This window comes from Callorhinus ursinus, unplaced genomic scaffold (genome assembly GCF_003265705.2).
Source record: "Callorhinus ursinus isolate GAN/ISIS: 27379988/994484 unplaced genomic scaffold, GSC_fseal_2.0 scaffold40, whole genome shotgun sequence".
In the NCBI taxonomy this organism is placed as follows: Eukaryota; Metazoa; Chordata; class Mammalia; order Carnivora; family Otariidae; genus Callorhinus; species Callorhinus ursinus.
This window is the reverse complement of record NW_027397102.1, coordinates 3,698,804-3,722,093: the sequence shown is the minus strand read 5'-3', so window position 1 is coordinate 3,722,093 and position 23,290 is coordinate 3,698,804. Positions and strand designations below refer to the sequence as shown.

The 23,290-nt window shown below is 35.4% G+C and overlaps 1 long non-coding RNA gene across 1 annotated transcript in view; it reads right to left on the bottom strand.

Moving 5' to 3' along the window:
* The window catches only part of LOC141370613 (uncharacterized), a 204,168-nt gene that overhangs the window by 60,443 nt on the left and 120,435 nt on the right, over positions 1–23,290 (bottom strand). The gene's annotated exons all lie outside the window — the stretch shown is intronic.

Here is a 23,290-nt window from a genome sequence, read left to right as displayed (position 1 = left end):
CTGTTTAATACTTAATTATTTTCCAGTTTTTTCATATGTGTATTTTCTCCCAAAGTGAACTCAACACTTTATGGAATTATCAATTCCTTCAGGTTGAAAACTATGCCTTTAAATCATGGTACTTAATGATTAATGAGCTTTTATTCTGTTTTAAGTGTTTTATCTGTATCACCTCATTTAATACTTATAATTGCTCTGTAATATATATACCATTCTTATTCCTATTTTGCTGATTTAAAAACTGAGGCATGAAGAAATTAAGTAACTTGCCCATTGTCAGACAGCTAGTAAGGAGCAGAACTAAGGTTCAAATCTAGGCAGACTCCAGAACTCAATTTCTTAATTTGCTATGCTATCCTGCTGGACCATTTTCTACCTTCAAAATAAGGAGTAGAAGTGAGGGGTTTTTTTCAATGATTTGTTTATTTTACAAAACAGGTTTAAATAAACTATATGCTTAATTTTTTAAATACATGAACACAGGAACCATGAACTCAAGCTTGTGATTTTATTTGGAAAAACATCTTAAGAATATTGTATACTATCTTAAAATAGTGACATTAGAAGGACTTTAATGTTTATAATTTCTAATATCTATATAATACCCTGTGGCATTACCATGCCACAGTCTTCACACACATTCCTTTGGTTTCTAACAGTCCTTTGAAAACTCATCAGCTATTCAAGCTCATTTTCATTATACACTTGGCTTTTTTATTTTGTTCAGCCAATATAGGTTCAGTACCTCAAAAAATAATTTCAAATATTAAGGCAACGCTTTGTATTTTATTCTCCAGAATAAACATAAATGGTTTTGTATACTCATCTCAGACTGTAAACTTTGGTTTTCTTGGTTGTCAAAATCTCTTGGCTTTCACTCTAATAATATGATTTTTCATTTTTAATTGACTTTTAAATGGTCTTTTGAGATAATTAAATATATACCTCAATATCTAACTTTATTAATGCTTTAGTAACTCCAACAGTGAAAAAATCAGAAGCTTGAAAGGTGAGATTGGATTTTAGAGCAATGTAAATTTGTGGGCCCTTTTTAGTAAGCACCACTGCACTAGAGGTAGGAAAAGAAGCTCACTTATTCTATTCTTCTTCATGTGCATAACCTGGGTTAGATTGCCTTTTTCTGATACTAAAGGAGCTAAATGGGAGAGAGCTTGGGAAGATGGCAGAGTAGGAGGATCCTAAGTTCACCTCATCCCATGAATACAAGTAAATAACAGCCACATCAGTGCAACTAACCCAGAAAATGACCCAAACCTGACAGAACAGACTTTTCATAGCTAACTGTAAAGAGGAAGCCACATCAAAAATGGTAGGAGAGGCAGAGTTGGGAACCAGACTTCTGGTGATATTAACCACAAATGGGAGGGATACCATAATTTCAAAGAAGGGAGAGGAACAGACCCCAAACTAGGCACCCCAGACATGAGGGACCTGCAATGGGAAGACAAGCCCACATAACATTTGGCTTTGTAAACCAATGGGACTTAACTTCATGAGTTGTTACAATAAGTGGGGCTTGACTTCAGGTACTTTAAAAATCAGCAGGCTCACCTCTGGGAAAGCTGGAAGGTGATAGGAAAATGAATCCTTACCCTTAAAGAAACAATGTAATAAACAACTCTGTCAAGATACAGCATAGAAGCAGCAGGTTGAAAAACACCTGGGTATAGGAAAAGGAGATTTATTTACTAATCTGAGAACTTGCACTGGAGGAGCAAGGATCTTTAAGAGATTTATCCAAGAACAAACAAGCTGACAGATGCCATTTCTGTAACCGACCCTCCAACCTAGATGCAGAGATACCTGCAGGAACCAGCATAAACACTTGCCATGTAACTTGCTAACACCAAGCTCACCACACCCATGGTCTCCTACAGATTTGCCCCTTCCAATCCAACCCACTTGGAAACAGTATATTATTAGAGTGAAAGCCAGGAGATTTTGACAACCAAGAAAACCAAAGTTTACAGTCTGAGATGAGTATACAAACCATTTATGTTTATTCTGGAGAATAAAATACAAAGCGTTGCCTTAATATTTGAAATTATTTTTTGAGGTACTGAACCTATATTGGCTGAACAAAATAAAAAAGCCAAGTGTATAATGAAAATGAGCTTGAATAGCTGATGAGTTTTCAAAGGACTGTTAGAAACCAAAGGAATGTGTGTGAAGACTGTGGCATGGTAATGCCACAGGGTATTATATAGATATTAGAAATTATAAACATTAAAGTCCTTCTAATGTCACTATTTTAAGATAGTATACAATATTCTTAAGATGTTTTTCCAAATAAAATCATAAGCTTGAGTTCATGGTTCCTGTGTTCATGTATTAAGACACAGCAATAGTACCCTGAAGTTCAATGCAACCCAAGCCTCAGCAAATGAGCTGAGGGCAAACTTCTGGTCTGATACAAATATAAGCCCAAGGTGCCCCAGACTGGTCCCTTAAAAGCACAGAGAAAAACCATGTTTGTAACAGCAAAGAGGACTATGGACTGAACTGAAGGCAAACACAACCAAACAGTAGGGCACATGCAACACACATAGGAGACACCACTGAAGCACCTGTTTCTGGTGCACAGGGAACATGGCACTACAGGGCACTATAGGACCTCTTCTTCCCAAGGCCAATAGTTTCAATATCTGGAGACATGGCTGATTTTTTAAATACATAGAAACAAACAGAAAGTTAGACAAAATAAGGAGATAGAAGAATATGTCCCAAATGAAAGAAAAGGGGGAAAAAATACAGCCAAAAAGCTAAATGAAACAGAGATAAGCAATATACCTGACAGACAATTCAAAATAATGGTCATAAAGATACTCACTGGACTTGAGAAAACAGTAGAGGATCTCAGTGAGACATTCAACAGAGATAGAAAATATAAAAAAGAAACAATCAGAGATGAAGAATAACAAAAATTAACAACGTATTAGAGGAAATAAATAATAGACTAGAAAATGCACAAGATTGGATCAGTGAGAGGAAGATAGAATAATGGAAAGCAATCAAACTGAACAGCAAAAAATAATAATAATAAAATAGGTTAAAGGAAGTCAGTGACATCAAGTGTAATAACATTTGCATTATAGAGATACCAGAAAAGGAAGAGAGAGAAAAAGGGGCAGATAATTTATTTGAAGAAATGATAGCTGAAAAAATCCTTAATGTGGGAACGAAAACAGACATCCAGATGCAGGAGGCACAGAGAAACCCAACAAAATCAACCCAAGGAGGAGCACACGAAGATACATAGTAATTAAAATGGTAAAAAGTAGTGATAAGAGAGAATTTTAAAAGCAGCAAGAGAAAACAGTTACATACAAAGGAAATCCCATAAGGCTATCAGCTGGTTTTATAGCAGAAAATTTGCAGGCTAGAAGGGAGTAGCATGATATAGTCAAAGCACTGAAAGGAAAAAAAAAACCTGCAACCAAAAATACTTTACCCAGCAAAGCTATCATTCAGAATAGAGGGAGAGATAAAGATTTTCCCAAACAAGAGTTAGAGGAGTTTATCACCACTAAACTAACCTTACAAAAAAACTTTAAAGATGATTCTTTAAGTGGAAAATAAAGACCATAATCAAAAGTAGGAAAATTCAGAAAATAAAAAATTTCACAGGTACATACCAATATAATAAAAATAGTAGATTAATCAATTATAAAACCAGAATAAACATTTAGGCACACAAAAGCGGTAAAATAAATCATATCTACAAAAATAACTCAAGGGATTCACAATATAAAAGGATGTAAAGTACGACATCATATACATAAAACATGGTGGGAGTCAGTAAAAAAATTTAGTGCTTTAAGAATGGGTTCAAACTTAATTGACCATCAAATTAATATAGACTGTTATATGCATAAGATGTTACATATCAACCTAATGGTAACCACAAATCAAAAACATGTAATAGAAATGCAAAAAAAAAATAAAAAGGGAAAGAAATAATATCACTAAAGAAAGCCATTAAACCACAAGGGAAGAGAGCAAGACAAGAGTGGAACAGAGAACTACAAACCAATCATAAAACAAGTAACAAAATGTTACCATTTTGTTTAATTACTTTGAATGTAAATGACTTAAATGTTCCAATCAAAAGTCATAGGGTGACTGAATGGATAAAAGAAAACATAGGCAATAATCACTTTGACATCAGCCATAGAAACATTTTCTCTAGATATGTCTTGTCTGTCAGGGGAAACAAATTCAAGATTAAACTACTGGGACTATGCCAAAATAAAAGCTTTTCCACAACAAAGGAAACCATTAACTAAACAAAAACACAATCTGCTGAATAGAAGATGATATATATAAGTGATGTATCCAATAACAGGTTACTATTGAAAATATAAAAAGAACTTATAGAACTCAACACCAAAAAAAAGAAAAGATAAGAATCCAATTTAAAAATGGGCAGAAGAATTTGCAATGACATGGATGGAGCTAGAGTGTATTATGCTAAGCAAAACAAGCCAGTCAGAAAAAGACAAATAACATGATTTCACTCATATGTGGAATTTAAGAAACAAAACAGATGAACATAGGGGAAGGGGGGAAAAAAGAGATGGAGGCAAACCATAAGAGACTCTTAACTATAAAGAACAGACTAAGGGTTGATGGAGGGGAGATGGGTGGGGGAGGAGCTAAATAGGTGATGGGTATTAAGGAGGGCATTTTTTTTTTGAGGAAAAGCAAAACACTTTTATTATGTTATGTTAGTCACCATACAGTACATCAAAGAAGGGCACTTTTGATGAGCACTGGGTGTTATATGTAAGTGATGAATCACTAAATTCTACTCCTGAAACCAATATTACACTATATGTTAACTAGAATTTAAAAAAAAAACTTGAAACAAACAACAACAACAAAAAATAGAAGGCCTCTCCACTACTTGTCTGAATTATACTTATGCAGAAACTTGGAGAATAAAGAGAATTTAAAACATAAATAAATAGGGTGCCTGGGTGGCTCAGTTGGTTAAGCGACTGCCTTCAGCTCAGGTCATGATCCTGGAGTCCCAGGATCGAGTCCCGCATCGGGCTCCCTGCTCAGCAGGGAGTCTGCTTCTCCCTCTGACCCTCTTCCCTCTCGTGCTCTCTCTCTCTATCTATCTCATTCTCTCTCTCAAATAAATAAATAAAATCTTTAAAAATAAATAAATTAATTAATTAATTAATTTTAAATAAATTAATGTTTTTTTAAATAGGAAGAACTTAAGAAGACATTTTTTCTTTTTTAAGGATTTATTTATTCATTTTAGAGAGTGTGTGCACACAAGTGGCAGGAAAGGCAGAGGGAAAGAATATCAAGCAGACTCCCTCTGAGCATGGAGCCCATGAAGTACTCGATCCCACAACCCCAAAATCATGAACTGAGCTTAAATCAAGCTCAACTGACTGAGCCACCCACATGCCCGTAAAAAGACATTTTTCTCAAGAGGGCTTACAGGTGGCCAACAGACATGAAAAGATGCTTAACATCACTAACTGTCAGGGAAATGCAAATCAAAACCACAAGGAGATATCACCTCACACCTTTCAGAATGGATGAAATCAAAACCACAAGAAATAACAACTGTTGGTGAGGATGTGGAGAAAAAGGAACCCTCATGCACTATTGGTGGCAATGTAAACTGGTGCAGTCACTATGGAAAACAGTATGGAGGTTCCTCAAAAAATTAAAAATAGAATAACCATATGATCCAGTAATTCCACTACTGGGAATTTACCCAAAGAAAACAAAAACACTTATTCAAAAAGATGAATGCACACCTATGTTTATTGCAAAATTATTTACAATAGCCAAGATACAGAAGAAATCCAAGTGTCCATCCATAAATGAATGGATAAAGAATATTGTACAATATAGTGATTCAACAGTTGTATGCATTACTCAGTGCTCATCAAGAAAAGTGTACTCTTGAGGCACCTGGGTGGCTCAGTCGTTAGGCATCTGCCTTCAGCTCGGGTTCCTGGCTCCTGGGATCAAGCCCTGTTTTGGGCTCCCTGCTCAGCAGGAAGAGTGCTTCTCCCTCTCCCACTCCCCCTGCTTGTGTTGCCTCTCTCGCTGGCTCTCTCTCTGTCAAATAAATAAATAAAATCTTAAAAAAAAAAGAAAAGGGTACTCTTAAGCCCTGTCACCTATTTCACCCATCACCCCACCCAACTCCCATCTGGTAACCCTCTGTTTGTTCTCTATAGTTGAGTCTGTTTCTTGACTTGACTCTTATTTTTCCTCTGTTCATTTTTTTGTTTTCATTCTTTATTGTAGATGACTGATATTCCATTGAAAATACAGATGGTATTTTCTTTATCCATCCATCTATTGATAGATATGGGCTGCTTCCATAATTTGGCTGTTGTAAACAATGCTGCAATAAATATAGGGGAGCATGTACACTTTTGAATTAATGTTTTGTATTCTTTGGGTAAATATCCAGTAGTGTGGTTACTAGATCATACAGTAATTCTATTTTTAAATTTTTGAGGAATCTTCATACCATTTTGCACAGTAGCTACACTGGTGTGCATTCCCACCAACGGTACACAAGTGTTCCTTTTTCTCCACATCCTCACCAACAGTTGTTGTTTCTTGTGTTGTTGATTTTACCCATTCTGATATGTGTGAGGTGATATCTCATTGTAGTTTTGATTTGAATTTCCCTAATAATCAGTGATGTTGAGCATCTTTTCATGTGTTTGTTGACCATCTGCATGCCTTCTTTGGAGAAATGTCTGTTCATGTCTTCTGCCCATTTTTTAATTTGATTATTTTTGTGTGTTGAGTTGTATAAGTTCTTTATATATTTTGGATACCAACCCCTTATTGGATATATAATTTGAAAATAACTTCTCCCATTCAGTAGATTGTTTTTTAGTTTTAGTGATTGTTTCTTTTGCTCTCCCAAAGCTTTCTATTTTGATGTAACCCCAATACTTTGTTTTTGCTTTTGTTTCCCTTGCCTCCAGGAAACATATCTAAAAAATTGTTGCTACAACCAATGCCAGAGAAATTACTCCCTGTGCTCTCTTCTAGGATTCTCATGGTTTTGGGTCTTATATTTTATACAATGGAATATTAATCAGCCATAACAAAGAATGAAATCTTGTCATTTGCAACAACTTGGATGGATTTAGAGGGTATAACGCTGAGTGAAATAAGCCTGTCAGAGAAAGACAAATACCATATGATGTCACTCGTCTGTGGAATTTAAGAAACAAAACAAACAAAAGTGACAAAAAAGATTCTTAAATATAGAAAACTATTGGTGGTTGCCAGAAAGGAGTTGGGTGGAAAGAGGAGTGAAATAGGGAAATGAAACTAAGAGTGCACTTATGGTGATGAGCACTGAGTAATATATAGAATTGCTGAGTCATTACATGGTACACCAAAACTGATATAACATTGTGTTGATTATACATGAATAAAAATTTTAAAAATTAATTTAAAAAAATAGCAAAATGTTTCTGAGAGGCCAAATCCAAAACATTTTCTTTGATTCATCCTAGACCTCTGCTACCCCAAATAAATTAGAAGACAAATTCTAACTCCTCATTCATCTGTTTATTTCTACTCTTTTCTCTGAACTATATAAATCCCTTCATATAATCTCTTCCATGATAACTCCACCAAATCACAAGTACATATTTCTACTCTAAATTACAAAAGCACAATTAAATTTTATCAAACATATTTACATAAAACACTTCCTCAATTGACATTTAAATTTGTATCCCCAAGCACCTGATCTTTACTGTTTTTCTTCTGAAGCTAGTCACTTGACCTAAGAAATGTTTTACATGTCACTAGTACCAAATTTGAAATTTAACACATCTAAATTACCCAAAGGAAAAGGGTCCTTTTGGCAAAGAAAGTTATATTATTAACTATCCAAAGCAGAAAAATAAACGTTTTCTATTGTCAGTGTCATTGCACTATAGGTAGACAAAAATAACCATTTTAATTCTTTCTAAATACTCACAATACTTTTATTTTGGTGTGCCGGTTTTTTTTTTCTGGTCCTAACTTGAAAGATTAATGGTCTCTTACAATCACAGACAACATTAAAATTAAAGATTTGGGGGAACAGATAAGATGGCAGAAGAGTAGGAGGATGCTGAGCTTGTTTCACCTCTCAAAGACAGCTAGTTATCAAATTATTCTGAACACCCAATAAGTCAATCAGAGGTCTGAGAGAACAAAAACTGCAAGTCTACAAGTAGAAAAGCAATGACCTTATGGAAGGTAGGAGGTGCAAAATTCACTTGGGGGAGACATAGCTGTGGATCTGGCAGTGCAGAGGGACCCTGCTTATGTAGGCTACTGTAAAGTATTAGAAGTGGAGGAGTGCAAAATCTGAACCCATGGGGGGATGGGCCTGGTTGAGAGGTGTTCAGGTGGCAAAAAGGGGCAGAATCCCAGTAGTGAAACCATGGTCTGAGGATCCTCTGGGTCACAATAAGAACAGGTGGTGCCAAAGTGCTGTGCTATTCCCACACATAGGAGCTGGGAATCCAGCAGAGAGCAGCTGGTCTTGGTGCCGGCTTTCTGCTATAAACTGCAAACTGACAGGCAGTCATGAGACCACTTTCCCGGGATGGGTCCACAAGCAAGGCAAGATTCACCTGGAGAACAGTGCCGGACCCCACAACAGGCATCCCTGAGATTTGCAGTTTTGAAACTCAGTCATATGTCTGAGATTAAAAGGCTCAGACATGGGTAGGATTCAGATGGAAACTGGGAACACAAATAGGGTGATTGGTTTCTTTTCTGTGAAGGCTCACTGAAGGGCAGGGGGTGCCAACATTCACCTCCCAGGCTAGCGAGCTCAGCACAACCATTTTCATCCCATCAATGCTGAAAGACTTCAAGGAGAAAACAGCGCCACCTAGTGAGGGCCAAGACGAATACACCAAGACCCGCGCACCTGCTCACTGGAGAAGCATTTCCACTCAAACAAGTAGGCCTGAAAATCAGCTCAGCAGGCTCCTCCCCCAGAAGACCAGCACAAACAACTGGCTCACACCAAGTTTATTGATCATAGAGTGCTGCAAAGCTTCATCTCTAAGGGAAATAAGCTCAAGCTTCCTGTTTACTTTTATTTTATTTATTTTATTAGTATTATTTATTCATTTATTGTCTTATATTTTCCAATTCCTTTTTTGAAATTTTTATTCTTAATTTTTAAAAAAAAATATATATATACTTTTCATATATTTTTTCTCTACATTCATTTTACTATATTTCATTGTATTTTTTTATTTTGGAAACTACATTCTTTTAACAAGCACACCAAAACACACTTGGGATCTAGTTGGGGTTTTTTTCTTGTTTTGTGTTTTTGTTTTCCTTGTTTTTCCTGTTTTTCTTCATTTTCTTTGTTTTTTGTGTTGTTTTTGTTTTTTGTTTGTTTTTTGGGTTTTTTCATTTGTTTTTTGGTGGGCTTTTTTTCTCTTTCTTCTTTTCTTTTCTGAACAAAATGACAAGATGGAGGAATTCAACCTCAAGAAACAACACAAGATAGAACTCATGGGCAGGGATTCAATCAATACAGATATACTTAAGATGTCTGAACTAGAATTTAAAACAAAGATTGTAAGGATACTAGCTGGCTTCAGAAAAGCATAGAAGACACTAGAAAATCCCTTATTGCAGAGATAAAAGAACTAAAATCTAGTCAGGTCAAAATTAAAAATGCTGTATCGAGATGTAGTCCCAGGTAGAGGCCATAAAAATGAGGATGCATGAATCAAAAGAGCGAATCAGTGATGTAGAATTTAAAAATATGTAAAATAATGAAGCTGAAAAGAAGAGGGAAGAAAGGTAATGGGCCACAAAGGTAGACTAAGGGAGTGCAGAGACTTATTAAAATGTACTAACATCTGTATCCATAGGAGTTCCAGAAGATGAAGAGAGAGCTAAAGGGGCAGAAGGTTTATTTGAACAAATTATAGCTGACAATTTCCCAAATTTGGGGAAGGACACAGACATCAAAATCCAAAAAGCACAAACTCCCATTAAATTCAACAAAAATGGACCATTATCAAGGCATATCATAGTCAAATTCACAAAAACACAGACAAGAAATTAATTCTGAAAACAGCAAAGGAAAAAAAGGTCCTTAACCTACAAGGGAAGACAGAATAAACTCACAGCAGATCTGTCCACAGAGACATGGCAGGCCAGAGACGGTGGAAGGAAATAGTCAATGTTCTGAATGAGGAAAATATGCAGCCAAGAATTCTTTATCCAACCAGGCTATCATTCAGAATAGGAGAGATAAAGAGTTTCCCAGACAAATAAAAACTAAAAGAGTTTGTGACCACTAAACCAGCCCTGCAAGAAATTTTAAAGGGGATACTTTGAGGGGAGAGAAAAAGACCAATAGCAACAAAGACTAGAAAGGACGAGAGGATGTCACCAGAAACACCAACTCTACAGGTAACAAAATGACACTAAGTTGATATTTTTCAATAATAACTTTGAATGTAAATGGACTAAATGTGTCAATCAAAAGACATAGGGTATCAGAATGCATTAAAAAATGAGATTCATCTTTTTGCTGCTTACAAGAGACTCATTTTAGACTTAAGGATACCTGCAGATTGAAAGTGAGGTGACAGAGAACTATCTATCATGCTAATGAACATCAAAAGATGCCAGGGTAGCCATACTTATATCAGACAGCCTAGATTTAAAACGATTGTAACAAGAGATGAAGAAAGACACTATATCATAATTAAGGGGTCTATCTATCAAGATCTAACAATTGTAAATATTTAAAGAAGAGTTAATATCTATCCTTCTCAAACTGTTCCAAGAAATAGAAATGCAAGGGAAACTTCGAAACTCATTCTACAAAACAAGCATTACCTTGATTCCAAAACTAGACAAAGACCCCACTAAAAAAGAATTATTGGCCAGTATCCCTGATGAACATGGAGGCATAAATTCTCAATAAAATACTAGCAAATCAAATTCAACAGTACATTAAAAGAACTATTCACCACAAGCAAGTGGGATTTTCCTAGGCTGCAGGGGTGGTTCAGTGTTTGGAAATCAATCATTGTGATATACCATATTAATAAAAGAAAGGATAAGAACAGGATAAGAATATTATCCTGTCAATAGATGTAGAAAAAGAATTTGATAAATATAGCATCCTTTCCTGATAAAAATCCTCAACAAAGTAGGCCAGAGAGGATGGAAGCAAATATTATAATGTACTAATGTACTAACATACAGCATAGGGATAGATGGAACACACCTCAATATCATAAAGGCCATATATGAAAGACCCACAGCTAATATCATCAATGGGGAAAAACCTCTCGGTCAGGAACAAGATAAGGATGTTCACTCTCACCATTACTATTTAACATAGTACTAGAAGTCTTAGCCTCAGCAATCAGACAAGAAAAATAAATAAAATGCATCCAAATTGCCAAGGAAGAAGTCAAACATTCACTAATTGCAGATGACCTGATACACTATGTGGAAAACCCAAAGACTCCACCAAAAAATTGTTAGAACTCATATATGAATTCAGCAAAATCACAAGATATAAAATCAATGTGCAGAAATCTGTTGCATTCCTATACACAAATAGAGAAGCAGCAGAAAAAGAAATCAAGGAATCAATCCCATTTGCAATTGCACAAAAAACAATAAGATACCTAGAAGTAAATCTAACAAAGTAAAAGATCTGTACTCTGCAAACTATAGTACACTTATGAAACAAATTGAAGAGGACACAAAGAAATGGAAAAGTATTCCATGCTCATGGATTGGAAGAACATTGTTAAAATGTCTATACTACCCAAAGCAGTTTACACATTTAAAACAATCCCCATCAAAAACCACCAGCATTTTTCACATAGCTAGAACAAACAATCCTAAAATTTGTATGGAACCACAAAAGACCCCAAATAACCAAAGCAATTCTGAAAAAGCAAAACAAAACTGGAGGCATCACAATTCTAGATTTCAAGCTATATTACAAAACTGTAGTCATCAAGACAGTATGGTACTGGCACAAATACAGACACACAGATCAATGGAATGGAATAGAGAAACCAGAAAAGGACCCACAGCTATATGGTCAACTAATCTTCGGCAAGGCAGAAAAGAATATCCAATGGAAAAAACACAGTCTCCTTAGCAAATGGTGTTGGGAAAACTGGGCTGCAACATGCAGAAGAATAAAATTGGACCACTTTCTTACACCATATACAAATATAAATTCAAAATGGATGAAAGACCTAGATGTGAGAAAGGAAACCAACAAAATCTTAGAAGAGAACACAGGCAGCAAGCTCTTTGACCTTGGCCTCAGAAACTTCTTACTAGACATGTTGCTGGAGGCAAGAGAAATAAAAGCAAACATGGACAATTGGGACTTCATCAAGATAAAAACTTCTGCACCGTGAAGAAAACAATCAACAAAGCTAAAGGGTAGGTATCCAAAATCTATAAATAACTTATTAAACCCTCCCCCCCAAAAAAATAATTCAGTTAAGAAACGGGCAGAAGACATGAATAAACACTTTTCCAAAGAAGACCTCCAGATGGCTAACAGACATATGAAAAGATGTTCAACATCACTCATCATCAGTGAAATACAAATCAAAACCACAATTAGATATCACCTCACACCTGTCAGGATGGCCAAAATTAACAACACAGGAAACAACAGGTATTGGCAAGGATGTGGAGAAAGGGAAACACTATTACACTGTTGGTGGAAATGCAAACTGGTGCAGCCACTCTGAAAAATACTATGGGCTTCCTGAAAAAGTTATAAATAGAACTAAGCTATGACAGATCAATTGCACTACTAGGTATTTACCCGAAGGATACAAAAATACAGATTCAAAGGGGTGCATGCACCCCAATGTTTATAACAATATTATCAATAATAACCAAACTATGGAAAGAGCATAAAATGTCCATCAACTGATGAATGGATAAAGAAAATGTGGTGCATATATACAACAGAATATTCCTTAGCCATCAAAAAGATTGAAATCTTGCCATTTGCAATGATGTGGATGGAGCTAAAGAGTATAATGTTAAGCAAAATAAGCAGTTAGAGGAAGACAAATACCATATGATTTCACTCATTTGGGGATTTTATTAAACAAATCAGATGAATGTATGGGAAGGAAAAAAAAAGAGATATAAGCAAACCCTAAGAGACTCAATGATACAGAACAAACTAAGGGTTGATGGATGGAGGTTGTAGAGGGATGGGCTAAATGGGTGATGGGTATTAAGGAGGGCACTTGTTAGGATGACCACTGGGTGTTATATGTAAGTGGTGAATCACTGAATTCTACTCATGAAACCAATATTACACTATATGTTAACTAACTAGAATTTAATTAAAAATTTGGAAAACAAATAAAAGTGAATTGATATGAAGAAGCATCAGACTCTTCAGGATTGTTTTAAGGGAATACACTGTGGATAATTATTAAGTAACCAAAGCCAAAAAGGAATAGTACTATGAATAATCTGAAAAGGAAAGAAAAGAGTTTTAGTATTCAGACTATTTCCTTGTAACAGTACTGCACCTAGATATTGGATTTCTGGGTTTTAGAATTTATGATAGCAAAATTCAAAGGTTATTTGAATAATTTTCTATACTGGTCAACACCTTGAGTTAGGCATCTTGTAAATAAGGCTAATGTAATTGCCAAATTTATTGTAAATAATAATTAATAATTTCTCAAATAAGTAATTACTATCAAGCTTTTCTCATGTGCCATTTTATTTAATTTTTTAATTAAACTGTAATTGAGATATAATTATTATTTTCTAGGTAAAGAAAATGAGACTTTAATTATTAACCTTGCAAAGCCAATACCACTGGTAGATGGCAAAGCCAGATCAAATTTAAACCCATGTCCCTATTACTAATACCAATGCCTCTGCTCTCTTCTATGGGCTTTTGCCTTCAGAGAAGGCTGCTGCTACCTGAAAACTTAATAGTGTCAAGGTGATAATCTTGAGAAATAATGAAAGATAAGCTGAGAAAGCTAGATAAAGACTAGAAGAAAAATAGGATTACTAAGCACTTTTATCAGGAGCTATTTAGCATTTTTAAAAGTTATTCCACAACTGAAATAGGAGCTAGAAATACATAAACAATCTAGAAGCAAGTGAACCTTGAGTGAAGCAGGTAAGAAGTCCTGAGTCACTCTTCTCACTGGGAATCCAAGAAAATCAATTAAAGGAAGTGGATATGATAGCAGCAACTAATTTAAAGCATTAGTTTTTATGTCTCTTTGAGATGATATTTCAGTAGAGGTTTGCTTCAAATTCATTTTATGTGTTGGAGTGAAAGTCTCTTTAAGAAGATGTAACATAAAATTCATTCATCCAACAAAGGTTTATTGATCACAGCTGTGTATGATACTCTGTGCTTGGTGCTACTGGATATGCAAAGATGAAAAAAATATAGTCCTTGCCCTCTAGAAAAGAATGTAGAAAAATATACAAATTGAAGAATTATAGCATGTAAAAATTAGTTTATGATATTTACAACAAAGTGGAATGTAACTGATGTTAAGACAGTAAGAAAAATTCAATACTATAGTAATAATCTTGAAATTTTATTTTTGTTATCCGAGGTACTTTTTTATTAGGTTCAATTAGCCAACATATAGTGCATCATTAGTTTTTGATGTAGTGTTCAACAATTCATTAGTTCCATATAACATTCATATCCTGGGTATTTTAAAGTATTTTTTGTGATCTAGTTCAACACCAGTGGAAATATGTAAAAAAGTAAGTCCAAAAAAACCCCACAAGTTTAAACTTGAGCATTAATGGTAAAAGTTTGAGTTAGAGTGACATCACTGACTATGGCAGAGTAGGGAACTCCAGGGCTCTGTCCCATCCAAAAAAATAAATAAGTAAACTGGAAAAAAAACTGCAAGAATCACATTTTGTAGAACTGTAGAATCTATTCAAAAACTGAGAACAACCAGGGGAAATTTTAATGATGAAAGAAGCTACTGTATTCTGCAGGTAAGCACTATGGTACTCAAAATTTTTACTTACCATCCCCCACTCCCAAGTCTGGCATGGTCTGAAGACAGCAGCCCGCAGTCTCGCAGAGGTTGCTACTGATAGAGGGATAAATACAGGCCTTATATTTTTTTAATTGTGGTTGTGTGTTTTGAACTAACTGGTGGCTTCTTAATGACCATTGGAAATTCTTGGCTCTGTTTTCACTGACTTGGAGCATTATCAGTACTGGGATGGCTTCATGGTCATCTTTTGTCAAAAGGATTTTAAGGCAAAAATATTGGACACAACAGCCTGGGCCAAGAAAAAACAGTTGGGACAAGCAATAGATCAGAAAGTCTGGCAATGAAGATGTTGGAAAAGGTGGTATGAATCAGTCAGGAAAAAAAAATAAATGAATAAAAATTATCTCTAAGAAGCCCAGACATTGACCTCACATGAAAAAGTTTTTAAATCAACCGTCTTCAATATATTCAAAGAACCAAATGAAACAGGGAGAATGATGTCTCACCAAATAGAAAATAATCAATGAAAAGATTCTAAAAAGGAGCCAAATAGAAATTCTGGAACTAAGAAGTGTAACTGAAATAAAAATTTACCAGAGGGGTTCAACAGCAGATTTGAGCAGGCTGAAGAAAGAATCAGAGAACTTAATGATAGGTCAATTGAGATTATCCAATCTGAGGAACAAAAGAGAAAATACAGAAAAATAAACAGAACCTGTGGGATATCCTAGCATATATCAATATACACATAATAGGAGTTCCAGAAGAAGAGAGAGAAAAGGGATTTTTAAAAATCTAAAAAAATAATGCCCAAAACATCACAAATCTGATTAAAGATATTAATAAACACATCCAAGAAGCTCAACAAAATTCAAGTAGGACAAACACAAAGAGATCTATATCTAGATACATTATAGTCAATTTGTCAAAAGACAAAGAAACAATCATAAAAGTGAAAGAAGAAATTTCATTTGTACAAGGGATGCTTAATAAGATTATCAGCAAATTTCCTTCCAGGAACTATGGAAGCTACAAGGCAGTGACAGGACATATATAATGTACTGAAAGAAAGAAAAAAAAACTGTCAACCAAGAAATTTCTACCTAGCAAATCCATCCTCTAAAAATGATGGCGAAATGAAGATATTCCCAGATAAACAAAAAGTGATAGAACTTATTGCTAGCATACCTTCCCTACAACAAATATGAAAGGAACTCTTGCAGATAGAAATAAAACAATACTAGACAATAACTCAGTCATATGACAAAATAAAAAACAGTAAGGTAACAACATAGATAAATACAAAAATTGGTATTGTTACAATTTTGGTTTGTAACTCCTCTTTATTTCCAATAATATTTAAATAATGAATACATTAAAAATAATTACAAATCTATGTTAATGAACACACAATGTACAAAGATATAATTTGTGACAATAGTGAGTGGGAGTTAGAGGATGGCAGTGAAACAGGAGGACCCTAGACTCACTTTGTCCCATAAATACAACTAGGTAACTATCAAATCACCCTAAATACTCAAGAAATTGACCTAAAGATTGGCAGAACAAACTCCACAGCTAAAGGTAAGGAAGAGGCCATGTTGAAGAAGATAGTAAGTGTGGAGACTCACTCTCTATCACTAATGAAAGTCAGAAGAGAGAAATGGAATCACTACAGTGGGGAGGAAGTCACAGTTATGTAGAAGGGTGAGAGACAAACTAATACACAGAGGAGCATAGGGAGAAAACAAATTCCCTGACAATTTTCTTGGAAATCAAGAGGGGCTGGATTTCATGAATTCTTGCAACCATCAGGGTTTAAAGCCTGGAGTTTTAAAGGTCAGTATGTTTGGTTCTGGGAGAGCTCAGAGGATATTGGGGCTGCTCTTGGAGAGAAAGCAGGGCAAAGAGCCAGGGAACATACAGTGTGGAAACGGTGATCAGAAGAACACCTTGGGCACAGAGTAGAGAGGTTATTACCTCATCTCAGAGTACATCCCAGTGTTAAAATGTTCACAGAGAGACCCCTCCAGGAACAAGGGAACTGGTCAGTACCATTTCCCTTCCCTTCAGCATCAACACAGAGCCACCTGTGGGAACCAGGGCAGTGCCAACACTTGCTACCTAACTTGCTCACACTAAGCCCTACTCCCCCAGCACACCATAGAACCACCCTCCCAGTCACGTTGCCTCAGTCCCAGCATAGTACACCCCCAGAAGACTAGCCCAAATCACTGCCAACACCATACCTCCTTACCTGGGAGTTTTGCAAGACTTTAGTTCCAGGGACAGCAGTGACAGGTCTTATTTCACAAGCAGACCAGAGCACATCTAGTTACAACATACTACATTGAAGCCAGTGACCAAACACTGGCCACAACAGGCAAGGAGAGCTTCTGCAGACTATTGGCCTGATGGATAAAGCAGCAAAAACAAAACATCAGAGCACACACAGCACACACTGAAGACACTTCCTGAAGTGCCAGGCCCTGTGGAATAGGAAACAGCACACAACAAGGAACTACAGAACCTCTTATACATAAGGCCATTACATGCAAGAACAGGAGACATAGCTGACTTTCCTAACAAATGAAAATGGGCACAGAAACTTAGAAAAATGAGAAAACAGAGAACTTTATCCCAAATGAAAGAACAGGGCAAGGCAATGGTTAGAGATCTAAGCAAAACAGACACAAGTAACATGCCTCATGGAGTATTCAAAGTAATGATCATAAGGATACTCACTGGACTTGAGAAAAGAGTGGAAGACATGAGTGAGACACTTAAGACATAGATAAGAAAAACATAGCAGAGATAAAGGGCTCAATAAATGAAATGAGAAACACACCTGATGGAATGAACAGCAGGCAGGAAGAAGCAGAGGAATGAAATATGAAATAGTGACCTAGAAGATGAGTAACAGAATTAATCAAGCTGAACAAAAAAGAAAGAAAAAAATTATGTGAAATGAGAATAGATTTAGGGAATTCAGTGACTCCATCAAATGAAATAACATTAGTATTATAGGACTCAGAGAAGAATAAGAGAGAGAAGAGGAGGCAGAAAATTTATTTGAAGAAATAATAGCTCAAAACTTCCTTAATCTGGGGAAAGAAACACACATCCAGATCCAGTAAGATCAACAAAAACAAATGCACACCAAGACATATAGTAATTAGATTGTCAAAATATAGTGATAAAGAAATAATTTTAAATGTAGGAAGACAAAAGAAGACAGTAAGTTACCAAAGAAAACCCATAAGGGAAGGGGGAGGATTCTCAGCAGAAAGTTTCCAAGCCAGAATGAAGTAACATGATATATTCAAAGTGCTGAGTGGGAAAAAATTGCTGCCAAAAATATTCTATCCAGTAAGGCTAACATTCAGAATAGAAAGAGAGATAAAGTTTCTCCAACAAACAAAAACTAAAGGAGTTCATGACCACTAAACCACCCCTGCAAGAAATACTAAAGGAGACTATTTGAGTGGAAAGGAGAGAACAAAAGTGACAGCACAAAGGTAGGAAACACAAAAACAGTAAAAATGAGTATTTCTGTAAAAAAAACACTTAAGGAACTCACAAAATAAAAAGATGTATTATATAATAATATATACCTAAAATTTGGGGAGAAGACTAAAGAAATGGTTCCAACTTAAACAACCATCAATTTAATATAAAGAGCTATATGTAGAAGAGGTTATACACAAACCTAATGGTAACCATATATCAAAAGCCACTAATAAATATGCAAAGGATAAAGAGAAAAATCCAAATATATCACTAAAGAAAGTCAAAAGAGAGAAAGACAAGAAAGGATCAGAGAAAGTCTTCAGAAACAGCCACAAAGCTAATAATAAAATGACAATAAATACATATCAATCAAAAATTACTTTGAATGTAAATGGGCTAAACACTCTAATGAAAAGACATAAGGTGATAAAATTGATTTAAGAAAAAAAACTCATCTATATGCCTAAAAGGGACTTATTTTAGACATACAGTCACCTGCAGATTGGAAGTGAGGGTATGGAGAAACATCAATCGTATAAATGGATGTCAAAAGAAGGCTAGAGTAGCAATATTTACATCACACAAGATACACCTTAAAACGAAGACAGTAACAAAAGACAAAAAGGACAATATATAATAACAACAGGGACAATCCAACAAGATACAACATTGGCAAATATTTATGCAACCAACATAGGAATACCCAAATGCATAAAACAGTGAATAACAATCATAAAGAACTAACTGATAATATTACAATGTTAATAGAAACTTTAACACCGTGCTTACATCAATTGACAAATCATCTAAACAGAAAATAAACAAGGAAATAATGGCTTTGAATGATATACTGGAACAGATGGATTTAACAGATACATTAAAAACAATCCATCCTAAAACAGCAGAATACACATTCATTTCAAGTGCACATGGAACATTCTCCAGAATGCATCACATAGTAGGCCACAAAATAAATCTCAGCAGACTCAAGAAAATCAAAGACATATCATACACTTTTTCAGACCATAATGTTATGAAACTGAAGTCAATCACATCCCAGGGAAAAAAATCTGGAGAGACCAAAAATACATGAAAATTAAATAACATGCTACCTGGGGTACCTGGGTGGCTCAGTCCTTAAGCATCTGCCTTTGGCTCAAGTCATGATCCCAGGGTCCTGGGATCAAGCCTCACATCAGGCTCCCTGCTCAGCAGGAAGCCTGCTTCTCCCTCACCCACTCCCCCTGCTGGTGTTCCTGCTCTCGCTATCTCTCTGTCAAATAAATAAATAAAACCTTACAAAAATGATTTTAAAAATTACTTTATAAAATAAATTAATTAATTAAAAAATAACATGCTACCAAACAATGAATAAGTCAACAGAATAAAAGAAGAAATTTTAAAAGTACGTGGAAACAAATGAAAATGAAAATAAAACCGTCCAAAACTACTGGGATAAAGCAAAAGCTGATCTATGAAGGAAGTTCATAATAATACAGGCCTAACTCCCAAAGCAAGAAAAATCTAAAATAGACAACCTAACATTTCACCTAAAAGAGCTAGAAAAAGAACAACAAACAAAACGTATAACAAGCAAAAGGAAGGAAATAATAAGGATTAAAGCAGAAATAATTGATATAGAAACTAAAAAACAATAGAACAGATCAAAGAAACCAGGAGCTGGTTCTTTGAAAAAAAATCAATAAAAATCAATGAACCTTTAGCTAGAATTATCAAGAAAAAAAAAAGACTCAAATAAATAAAATAAAAAATGTGAAGAGAAGTAACAACCAACACTGCAGAAATACAAACAATTATAAGAGAATATTATGCAAAACTCTAGGTCAACAAATTGGACAACCATGAAGAAATGGATAAATTCTGAAATGCATACAAACTACCAAAACCGAAACAGGAAAAAATAGAAAACTTGAATAGACCAGTTGAATCAGTAATCAAAAAAGAAATTGAATCAGTAATCAAAAAACTCCCAACAAATAAAAGTCCAGGGCCAAATGGTTTCACAGGTGAATTCTAACAAACATTTAAAAAGGGGACTTATTATCTATCCTTTTTTTTAAGGATTTTATTTATTTATTTATTTGACAGAGAGAGAGACACAGCGAGAGAGAGAACACAAGAAGGAGGAGTGGGAGAGGGAGAAGCAGGCTTCCCGCTGAGCAGGGATCCCGATGTGGGGCTCGATCCCAGGACCCTGGGATCACAATCCAAGCCAAAGACAGACGCTTAATGACTGAGCCACCCAGGCACCCCTATTCTTATAAAACAATTCCAAAAAATAGAACAGGAAGGAAAACTTTTGAAATTCACTATATTAGGCCAGCATTACCCTGATGCTGAAACCAGACAAAGGTTCTGCTATAAAAGAGAAATACAGGTCAATATCCCTCATGAACATGGATAAAATGTTCTCAATAAAATACTAGAAAAACAGAATCCAACTTCATATTAAAGAAGCATTCACCACAATCAAGTAGGATTTATTCCTGGGTTGCCAGGGTGGGTCCAATATTCGCAAATCAACCAACACGATACATCACCACAGTAAGAGAAAGGATAAAAAATATGGTCATTTCAATAGATGAACAAAAAGGATTTGACAAATTACATCTATTCATGATAAAAACTCTTAACAATGTAGGTTGAGATGGAACATACCTCAGCATAATAAAGGTCACATATAAAAACCCACAACTAATATCATCCACAATAGGGAAAACTGAGAGCTTTTCCTCTATGATCAGGAACAAGACAGGGATATCCACACTCACCATTGTTATTTAACATAGTACTGGAAGATTGAAAGTGAGGGGGTGGAGAAACATTTATCATGCAAATGGACATCAAAAGAAAGCTGGAGTAGCAATTGTTATGTCAGACAAACTGGATTTTAAACCAAAGACTGTAATAAGAGATGAAGAAGGACACTATATCATAATAAAAGGGTCTACCCAACAAGATGATTTAACAATTGTAAATATTTATGCCCCTAACTTGGGAACAGCCAATTATATAAACCACTTAATAATGATATTAAAGACTCATTGATAATAATACAATAATAGTAGGCGACTTTAACACCCTACTCACAGCAGTGGACAGATCATCTAAGCAGATCAACAAGGAAACAATGGCATTGAATGACACACTGGACCAGATGGACTTAACAGATATATTCAGAGCATTTCATCCTAAAGCATCAGAATAAACATTCCTTTCGAGTGAACATGGAACATTCTCCAGAATAGATCACATACTAGGTCACAAATCAGCCTTCAACTGGTACAAAAATATTGACATCATACCAGGCATATTTTTAAATCAAAATGCTATGAAACTTGAAGTCCACCAGAAGAAAAAACTTGGAAGGACCACAAATACATGGAGGTTAAAGAACATCTTACTAAAGAACAAATGGGTCAACCAGAAAATTAAAGAACTTAAAAAATACATGTAAGCAAATGAAAATGAAAACACAACAGTCCAAAATCTTTGGGAAGCAGCAAAGGCAGTCCTAAGCGGGGAGTATATAGCAATACAAGCCTTTCTCAAGAAACAAGAAAAGTCTCAAATACAAAACCTAACATTAAACCTAAAGCAGCTGGAAAAGGAACAGCAAATAAAGCCTAAATCCAGCAAGAGAAGAGAAATAATAAATATTAGAGCAGAAACCAATGATATAGAAATAAAAAAAAAACAGTAGAACAGATCAATGAAACTAGGAGCTGGTTCTTTGAAAGAATTAATAAGATTGATAAACCTCTAGCCAGACTGACCAAAGAGAAATGAGAAAGGACTGGGGCGCCTGGGTGGCTCAGATGGTTAAATATCTGCCTTTGGCTCAGGTCATGATCCCATGGTCCTGGGATCGAGCCCCACATCAGGCTCCCTGCTTGGCGGGGAACCTGCTTCTCCCTCTCCCTCAACTGTTCCCCCTGCCTGTGCTCTCTCACTCTCTCTGTCAAATAAACAAAAAAAAATAATAATAATCTTTTTTTAAAAAGAAAAAAATAAAAGAGAAAGGACTCAAATAAATAAAATCATAAATGAAAGAGGAGAGATCACAACCAACACCAAAGAGATACAAACAATTATATGAGCACCTATGTGCCAACAAATTAGGCAATTTGGAAGAAATGGATGCATTCCTAGAAACATATAAACTGCCAAAACAGGAAGAAATAGAAAACCTGAACAGACCCCATGACCAGCAAAGAAATTGAATTAGTAATCAAAAATTTTCCACCAAAAAAAGTCCAGGGTCACATGGTTTCCCAGCAGAATTCTACGAAACATTCAAAGAATTAATACCTATTCTTCTGAAACTGTTTCAGAAAATAGAAATGGAAGGAAAACCTCCAAACTCATTCTATGAGGCCAGCATTACCTTGATCCCAAAACCAGACAAAGACCCACTAAAAAGAATGACAGACCAATATGCCCAATGAACATGAATGCAAAAATTCTCACCAAGACACTAGCTAATCGAATCTAACAGTACATTAAAAGGATGTACTCCACGACCAAGTGGGATTTATTTCTGGACTGTAAGAGTGGTTCAACATCTACAAATCAATCAAAGTCATACACCACATTAATAAAAGAAAGAACAAGAACCATAGGATCCTCTCAACTGATGCAGAAAAAGCTTTTGACAAAATACAGTATCTTTTCCTGATTAAAAC